Source organism: Physella acuta, unplaced genomic scaffold, assembly GCF_028476545.2.
Source record: "Physella acuta isolate Inbredline_101_S28 unplaced genomic scaffold, ASM2847654v3 ptg000335l, whole genome shotgun sequence".
In the NCBI taxonomy this organism is placed as follows: Eukaryota; Metazoa; Mollusca; class Gastropoda; family Physidae; genus Physella; species Physella acuta.
This window is the reverse complement of record NW_026731854.1, coordinates 247,474-258,249: the sequence shown is the minus strand read 5'-3', so window position 1 is coordinate 258,249 and position 10,776 is coordinate 247,474.

Sequence of the window (10,776 nt, the reverse complement as noted above, 5' to 3'; positions counted from 1 at the left end):
TTTATATTTAAAATAAATATATGAGGTCTAGCACCAGCCTTTATGTGGAGACTAAAATATAGTTCTTGGCTTTTTTAAAATACATGTTAATTTCTATTAACGTACTCTCAGGAAACATGTATAAAATCGTGTTAATTGTATCACACCTATTATCAAAGCCGGACACAGCGCTTGTGATCAAACACCAGTTGATAGACCACCTGTGATCAAAGACCCTCTGATGAGAAAACACATATGGTCAAACCCCCTATGATCAAACCCCCTATGGTCAAAGCACCGCTATGGTCAAAGCCCCGCTGTGGTCAAACCCCCTATGGTCAAAGCCCCTATGGTCAAAGCTCTGCTGTGGTCAAACCCCCTATGGTCAAACCCCCTATGGTCAAAGCACCTGTGGTCAAAGGTCCGCGCACCATTTTTAGTACATTGTTGAGCGGTAAAGCATAGTATTGTTCAAAGTTTTGAGTTCGGTTTCCATGTTCGAAGTGTACAAGACTAAAATTACGGAAAAATAAATAGAACCGACCACACTATATATTCGTACATCGTGATCAAAGAAACAAGTGAACTCTACTTCATCTGCTGTATTGACTGTTAAGTAAAAATAGGTATTTCCTTGGACTACACCTGTAATAAATGTATCAAAAATCAATGAGTCATTTATTGATTAACGTGTTGGTGTAATTGAGACAATATAACGATTCTTTTGTTATATATGTAGATGACGATTTTTTTTACAAGAGTGGTTTTTACATTTACGAAATGTTTGTTACAAAATGTGTTTAAAATAGATCTGTTTATATACTGTACAAGAAGTATGTTATAAAAAGGGCTCTAAAAGTTTATTAAATGTGTTTAGTTTTCGTTTTATAAGTTGATTTTAGCATATAAAGAACTCTTATCATGAGAGCTAGGGAGAGAATTTTTTTATATAAAGTGGATGACGCGTGTGTTTATGTGTTTGTCTGTGTGTAAGGATAAAAAGAAGAGTGGATATAAAATAATGTTTGACGATCGATCTCAAACGTAATCAGCATTTGCCCTTTATCAAGATACATTCCTACTTTTGGTTGCCTTAACAACCGTGACCAAAAAGATGCGTATACGGAAAATTGCGTAAACGGAAAAATGCGCAACGGAAAACTTGCGCACAAACATGTAAAAAAAATTTCTTTAAATCGATCATGTACAGACGTTAGCAAAGAATAACTAGATTTACATTTGTGCATAGTAAAACTTTTTTTCACGAAATGGGACAAAAATAAAATATATTAGTATAGTTTGTATCGCGCTTTTTTTTTTCGTTTCCGCATTTTTCTTGGAACCATGAACAAGCCAATAAGTTCATTTAGACCGTAGTTTATTTTATTTTAAAACGTATACAAAGAATAAAATGTAATCTCACTTTTTCTTTCGTATTAATGTGTTTCAACTTACTATATTGTCAGATAAGACGTCAAATCCTTGCATATAGTGTAGTCTGTTGTGGTCAGTAGAATCACTGTATTGGGAGATGACACTAAAATAAAAAGTAAATATTATTTTAGAAAGAAATAGGTAACGTTAATAGGCCTACATGGATATGTAATATTTAGATTTGTGACAAAGCTTATTTTCGCTTATAGTGTCCTACATAATAAACTTTATTAAAAGTATCTATCAAAAACTGAATAAATTTTCAAATTGCTTATTTAAAAATAAAAACTGGTGTAATTTTAATCATGTTCGTCTTCTTGGTTGTAAATTGTAATGCTTTAAGGGATCTCTTTTAACACAATTAAGTATTTGTATCAACTTGTTATGTGCCATCTAAGCCTTTGACACCGACTTCAACTTGTTTTTCTTTCTGGATATTTTAATTCTAATTTATGAGATGCTGCGCGCACGTAGCTGTACACTGGAGGGGTTTAATTATAACTGTAATTAAGATACAATTATCTCATACCAGTGACTTGCACTGTCTCCTCTCCAACACAAACAAGCGTCAGACTTGGGGTGTAAGAGGTGTCACTTGTTTTGGGAAACGCCACTATAAATTCTCTGCCTTGATTGCATACCGATTCTAAACATAGGAAAAGACAGTTTTTTCAATGGTGTATTTATTATTATCTACATCGTCCAACCATGCGGGACACCATATATATATATATATATATATATAGATAGATATATATATATATATATATATGTATATATATATATATATATGTATATATATATATATATATGTATATATATATATATATATATATATATATATATATATATATATATATATATATATATATATATATATATATATATATACTGTAAATAAAATTGAACGACAGCCAGGGTGAATTATAATACAATAGATTTTGTTGTATTACCTTTAACTGTTAGCGACAGAGCCAGTAAAATCAGGTAAGGAGACACCATTTTAACACTTGTAAAATTACTGTATGACCATTTGACAACTTGCACGTTATAAACTGTGGTAGCTCCTTTATTTATTCCCCCTGAAAATAAATTCTATTTTCTCTGCATTGTTTTAATTGTTAACATGAAGTTATAGCGTACAATGAATCGAGTACAAACCAATCTCTTTGTGAATTGTTTTAAAGACAGACCACTGCAGTCAGTTAAAGGTGAATGGGAGCTAAAATCAATATAGGAACTTTTTTTTAATATAAAAGTAATAGATACTAGTCCCATGGCCGTTTCCCCGAATGGACATTAGCCAAAATGCGACAAATACACAAAGAATTTTTGCTTGAAAACGACAAATGCCCGAAAGACATTAATTGGGAATTAGGGTTTAGGATACATACACGGTGAGATTATGGATATGTATATAGGTATGGGTGTGGGTATGAATGGATTTTGGCACGAGCATTGACATTGGCATGGACGTTCAAGCTGACGTGGATATAGACATGAACATGGACTTGGACATAGACATAGACATGAACATAAACTTGGACATAGACATAGTCATGAACATGGACTTGAACATAGACATGAACATGGACTTGGACATAGACATGAACATGGACTTGAACATAGACATGAACATGGACGTGGACATAGACATGGACTTGGACATAGACATGAACATGGACTTGAACATAGACATGAACATGGACGTGGACATATACATGAACATGGACTTGGACATAGACATGAACATGGACGTGGACATAGAAAAGTATAGGGACAGGGATGGTTGATACCTGGTTTATATCTGGTTGATATCTGGATGATATCTGGTTGATATCTGGTTGATATATAGTTTATATCTGGTTCACATCTGGTTAATATCTGGTTGATATCTGGTTAATATCTGTTGATTGTTGGTTGTTAACTTCTTGGCTGCTGGCTCTCTGCTTGCAGGCTAATCAATGTCTATTTTCCAATAGTTATGATCACAAAAACAGCCGGGTATGCACATTATCAGACGGATATCGTGACTTTATGAATAATTAACAGCGCTTTGTTTGTTTCTGATGAGACGTCAACATCGATTGTGCCGGTCCCAGAAAGATGAGAATGTTGTGTTTGGTGCAGCGCATGAAATAATTGTTTCGACTGTGAACAATAAAACCAGTTTCGTTAGGTGCGACGCAAAACTTTTTAAACAATTTTTAAAAGATGATAATGTTTTACATGATGTGACAGAATAATTTTGAAAAGGTTTTGACAGATAAAAGTTTGTGATGGATTGAAGAAATGAGTTGACTCTTCAAAACACTTATATGATGAAAGTGAAAATAAATTAGCATTTGCAATCAAATAAAGATAAAAGTAATACAAGAAGTCTATTCGCTCATGGATCTTGAGACTGTAGGACTTCCCTGAGTCCACCCAGCTCTAATGAGTACCTCAATTCGCGGGTGGACATAATGCTGACCCACTAACCACTCGTGGTCATTGAAACAGATGAATTCTACTTCATTCACCCCATGTATCTTAGGCATGATCGGGAAAAGGAGAGATTCGCTCATCTAGGAAATTTTTAATAAATTAAGTCATATTAAAGTCGAACAAATATATTTTCTATTGTTTAATTTTATTACTTTTGTACAATGTGTTTAGTTAATGTACTAAATATTTTTAATACACTAGAACTAGATTGAAATTACCTTTTATAGATAGATATAAAATAGATATATATATATATATAATAAATATATAGATATTAAGATATATACATACATATATTATTGTGCTAGTTTCGCTTAACCTAAATTTGAGTTCCAATTCGGTCTGTATATGCCTAACTTAAAATATTAAAATATAAACAAGAAATAAATAGATGTATTAGGTGCAAGCATCAATATTTTAGTCGATTTATAGCTGGTTGAAAGCTGGTTGATAGCTAGTTGGTAGCTAGTTGGTAGCTGGTCGTTGCTATAAATGTCTGGGTGATTTCTGTTTGATATATGGTTGACAGCTGGTTGATAGTCTATCGATGGCTGGTTTCGAACTAGTTGATGTCTGGTTAATATCTGGTTGATATATGGTTGATATCTGGTTGATATATGATTGATAGTTGGTTGATAGCTGGTTGATAGTTGGTTAATAGCTGGTTGATAGCTGGTTCATATTTGGTTCATATCTGGTTCATATCTGGTTTATATCTGCTTAATATCTGGTTGATATCTGGTTGATATCTGGTTGATATCTGGTTGATATCTGGTTGATATCTGGTTGATAGCTGGTTGATATTTGGTTCATATCTGGATCATAGTTGGTTGATAGCTGATTGATATCTGGATGATAGCTGGTTGATAGCTGGTTGATAGCTGGTTGATAGCTGGTTGATAGCTGGTTGATATCTGGTTGATAGCTGGTTGATATCTGGTTGATATCTGGTTGATAGCTGGTTGATAGCTGGTTGATATCTGGTTGATATCTGGTTGATAGCTGGTTGATAGCTGGTTGATAACTGGTTGATAGCTGTTTGATAGCTGGTTGATAGCTGGTTGATAGATACTTGATAGTTGGTTGAGTATCTTCCTGGATCTCCTGGACCAGTGTGGACCCTGGATATCCTGGACCAGTGTGAACCTTGAATCTCCATGACCAGAATGGACCCTGAATCTCCATGACCAGAGTGGACCCTGAATCTACATGACTACATGGGACCCTGGATCTCCAGGACCAGTGTGGACACTAAGTCTCGTGGAATAGTGCAATGACAGGTGCAAATACACATCATGCTCAAAGAGTGTGCGACAAGTGCAATGTATATCTTTGTTGTAATAAGAACAACTGTTTTAAAAACTATCACCTCACTGCATAACGTTGTAAAATTGTAACAATTAATAACTTAATTAAAGTTCACTTAAAATTTAAAAATGATTTTTTTTCTACATTGTATTCTGATTATACACAACAAAAGAATTGCTAGGTTGTTTTTTTCCAACGATTTTTTAAAAAATCATGCATTTAAGGGTTATATATATATGTATATATATATATATATATATATATATATATATATATATATATATATATATATATATAAATGAAAAAGAAAATCATTAATGTTTTTATATAAGCATTTTGTTTAAATCATAGCAAACAGACTATAATAAAAGTAATATCAAGAAACGAGAAAAATCAAATGACGTTGTAAAATACGATCTTTGTAGCAATGACTTGTCTCACATTGTTGCGCTACTCAATGTAAGGTAAAACGATAAAGATAACTCGTTTGACTGGTACCTAATGATGTAGATCAAGGGAGATAACACGATAAATCACTCTGCTGAAAGCTTGGCAGTTAGCATCCCTCCCTAGAATTGACGAATCGACCATGCATAATAAAAAAGAAAAGTTATTTTAAATTTTATTTTACACATGAACGGTGGCGTAGCGAGGTCGGGTGTCACCCGGTGCGGCGCTTAATGGTGTCACCCCCACCCCCATAGGCGTAGCGACTCTTCCCGGGGACAAACTTTAAAATTTTCGATTTGCACCCCCCTCTCGAACTTTCGATTTACACCCCCCCCTTTTTATATTTTTTGCCTTGGTGTCACCCCCCTAAATGGTGTCACCCGGTGCGGTCCGCACCCCCGCCCCCCCCCCCTCGCTACGCCTCTGCACGTGAACGTCTATTAATACCACCCTCACATACACACATACTACCTATTCATTGGCCATGATACCCTTTGGTGAGACAATACCATGCTACAACTCAATGCCAAAGATGATTCAACCGGAAGTGAAATCACACATAACCCACTGCTTTAGAATGACCCGTGTGTTGAAGACGTCATTCCTGTTGGCTGCTACACACCGTACACCTCACGAAATCAATCAAAGATACATAGTTCTTCGCCACAGTCAACAAATGCCTGATTAAATCAATAGTATATCATTAGTATATCATTATATTAATACTGTATGTTGGGCTGGCGCTTCATGTGGAATAGAGATATAGCAATGTTCGATAAATTTGAGAAAAAATTCGCTTTTTTAAAAGACGTATAGCGCCGAAAAGCTACTTAGAATACACTGTTCTATTATAATATAACATAAAATTCGTATGGATTTCACCACTGATGTTGTTGCGTTCAAAGTGACATAGAGTGAAGTACTACTTTCAATTACCGGAAACCACCCAAGGGTTGATTAAAATCCAAGTACAGGAGCTAATACTTATAAATTAGTTCACAAGAAAGTAGAATAAAATGCCACTTCCGTTTACCGGAAATCACTAAAGGTTGAAAGAAACCAGCTTATAAAATCATATACTTTTAACTAAAGTTTCGTAAGGCTAACTGCAACAGCACTGATGTTTTTGTGTTCAAAGTGAAGTACCACTTCCAATTATCGGAAATCGTTCAAATTTTGAGAGAAACCTGCACACACAATCTTATACATGTATGTTGAATTTCTTCCGACTGTCTGAGAGGATACACAAGAAGTTGGCTTTTTAGCAACTGGCAGTGGATTTAGAAGCACTTCCGGTTACCGGAAATCACTCAAAAGTTGAAAGGAAACTACATTCTAATACAAAACTTATGTATGACATTGTCAGCCCAACTGTAATGGTAGCCTACTCAAGTTATGGTGTTCACTTATTTACATGGACTAAAAGGCAGACGGACAGAGTAAAAAAACATCATTGAACGTAGATGCTTGAGACAATTTTTTTCCCAAAATAGTGGTCTGGTTTTTATGATACCTTCTCGGCAAAAAGAAAAAGAAAAAAAGCAGGTAGTTAACCTATAAATAAGCATCATGCGAGTCTTTTTATGTAGCAACTGTTCCAAAAACGACTTTTACCAATCGTCACCAATGTGAAGTATAGTTAATATAAAAAAATTCAAATTTCCCTAATTGCAGTTTTACCCTGATGAAAATATTTTAGAACCTCGATTATGGATTTTACATAAAAACAAGTAAATTGTCTATATTCGTCGATTAAAAAAAAAGGATTGTTTATCTGTCCTAGTTTAATCCGCCTGATCTGGCTTGCTCTGTGTATGTGATTTAAATGTGTGGAGGCTTTGTTTCTTGGTTATAAAACTTTATGTGGTTGACGATAATGTTGATGTGAACGCTAAGCAGAGTTTCTTCCAGGCATCTTGTTGGCATCTTGATAACTATGACAGTTGTATTTATATATTTTACTGAGCTGTCAAAGAGATGAAACATCCGGTACTCAGCTGATGCAGCAAATGGTACGTAACTAGCCATCAACTGTGAAGAAAATAAGAGGATGACGAACCAATGGCAAGAACCTTTTTTTTTCATATTTTTATAATTTCGTGACAGGCTCAGCTCAGTTCAAGTATCGTGAAAGTTTATATAATATATATATATATATATATATATATATATATATATATATATATATATATATATATATATATATATATATATATATATATATATATATATATATATATAATCCTACCAACGGATAACGGGGTCGTCTAGCGTTTTAAATGTATCGTTCTATATATAATGACCTATTACTTCTTGATTGATTAGAATAGTCTGGGTCAGAACAACCTTTTTTTTTCTCCCACTAGACATTGCAGTGGTACTTCGCTTCCGCCGACTGACGCGAATGTGATCAATTCATTTTGGGGTGCTTTCCTTTTTTAAATTTAACATAAAACCATTTTTAAGTGTATGTATTGATTTGAAAACATAATTTATTCGATAAAAATACGCGATTTACATGCGTATGAAATTAAGTCTATTCTTTAACAGAGAATAGATTTTTAATAGTATTGTTAAAATTACTAATTGCTGCTTTTCTTTTATGTAAAATACGTTATAGAACAAGTAAAACTAAATAAAAACAGCATCGATTAGTTTCCTGATATTTTAATCTCAATTAAAATCAATACCCATAATCGATATCAGTTTTCAAGTGCTGAAAGTATTTGCGTGGATCAACATCAAATGAATGGAGTCTGGAACATGAAATTGCCGGCTTAAGTAGTTCATAGAGTCGGCCCTATGCGCTCTACAGCGTTAATTAATGCGGCCTTATATCACAGCGGGGTCTTAAAACAAACTATCGATGGTTGAGGTCCAATGCTCGGGAATCGAAAAACATTTGCAATTGAAATATTTTTTTTATATAAACACAAAGCCGAGAGTGTTTCATTTAGCTGTCAAAATGCCTTATTGTAGTGTCTAGTTTAATGTTCACCTTCAAAGCACGATGAATATGTTAATGGGGTTTTAATCTAAAGAATTATTCAATACAGCGCCATTAGCAATCTTACGTCACCGCACAAAAACTGCCATTTAAGACGGCAGCCAATGAAAAAGCTTGATTTTAAATTTTAAAAAAAAGTGGCCAATCAAATGCAAGCTTGGTTTCACGTTTAATAGAGTTTAATGAGGGAGAATGTTCATAGCTTTTCGGTGGGAATAGTGTAAGATACAACAGATGTCTGAGTAAGGTCGAGATAGGATAATATACAAATACAATTAAGTCTCTATACAATGTTTCGTGTTGTGTCTCAGACTTTGATCCTCTCGACGATTTTGTCTGGTATCTCTGCCAGTAGACCAGGATCATCCGCAGCTTACACCCAGAACAACACATTCCCCAGTGAGTGCTGTTTCTTCTGGAACGATGAAACGTCCACCTCAAGCATTACCTGCGTCTCAAGGTGCCACGCTCAAGGCATGCTGGGAGCCGTCTTCTTTGGCAATGGCTCATGCGCATGCGTCAATGATGTGTGTTTACCTTCTCAGCCCAAGTGTCCAGTTTTAGCAAATGATGGTCAGTTGTACCAGCGTCCATCTTGTCAGTATGGAAGCAAGTGGAATGTTTCAGTCAATAGCTGCTCGTGCAAGAATTGTTATGTCGGTAGGTTGTCATATATTTTATTATGGATTATGATTTTATATATATATATATATATATATATATATATATATATATATATATATATATATATATATATATATATATATATATATATATATATATTCATATAACTATATAGACCATGTTATCAAACACAAATGTTCGCATAAATAAATAATTACAAATTTTTAACATATCGAAATCGATTTCAAGTTACTTTTAGACCTAATTTCGAATAATTTTCAAGTTAACTGTCAGGAAAATCTTGCTTTCGTATCATAGGTATTACAAGTGGTTCCCAGAAAAACACGCAAACAGAAAAATGCGCAAATGCAAACTAATTATACTAATACACAGTAGCGTAGCGAGGGGGGGGGGGACATATGTCCCCGGGCACCGACCTTATGGGGGCGCCAAAATGGGTTGGAAAAATAAATTGAAAGGTTGAGGGGGGTGCAAATCGAAAGTTTGAGGGGGGGGGGGCGCAAATCGAAATCTTGAGGGGAGGTGCAAATCGAAAAGTTTGTCCCCGGGCGCAGGGAAGGGTCGCTACGCCTCTGCTAATACACTTTTAATTTTGTCATATTTCGAGAAAATATGTTTAATTATGCCACAATGTACATGAACACTCTTTTTATGCGCTGTATTCCAATGTGCAATTTTCCATTGCTCATCTTTCCGGTCACCATCAAATGTGTGTTGATGGTTAATTAAACCAAAGAAGACTTTTTTTTAAAATAATATGTGTGCTTTTTGCTTTCTCGAATACGACTATAGAGGAAGAATTGTAATTGTGCAAAACATCGAAACCTAGTTCACTAATCTTGATGTGTTACACTACTTAGTCGGAACAACTTCGTTTTGCAATGTTACCTGTATGTCTATGTGTATCTGTTTGTGAACACGATAAATAGACAACTGTTTCTGTTATGTTGATGATATGTCATACATATATTATTATATCAAATTTTAGGGGGGGGGGGCAATTTTTTTTAGATTTTCGGTAACCGGAAATTATATTTTACAAGTTCTTTTTTTTAATAACCAGGGAAATACTGTGACCGCTTTGCTTTCAATGCCACTGAGTTTCGAACCTACGGCTATTCTGGTTTCATCACCTGCCCTATGGATGTGAAGCAAGACGGATCCTGGTTACTGAATGCGTCTGTTTTGGTGGGCCCTCGCTATGATCAGATTGAAATTTTAGTCAGCAATGGTGGAAACAGCAAGAACAGGACATGGCAGGAGTACCTGCACGGCTTTTACGATGATAGTTTCAACAAATGGTTAGGGTTAGAGACCATACGCGTCTATAACGCCATGGGTTACCATGAGGCAAACTTTGCTGTTTACTTCGCCAAAGGTAACATTGTTGAGGATAACCTTCTTGCGTACAATAATTTCCGCCTTGCGGACGCATCTGCGGGTTATTCTTTCACTGTGAACTTTAT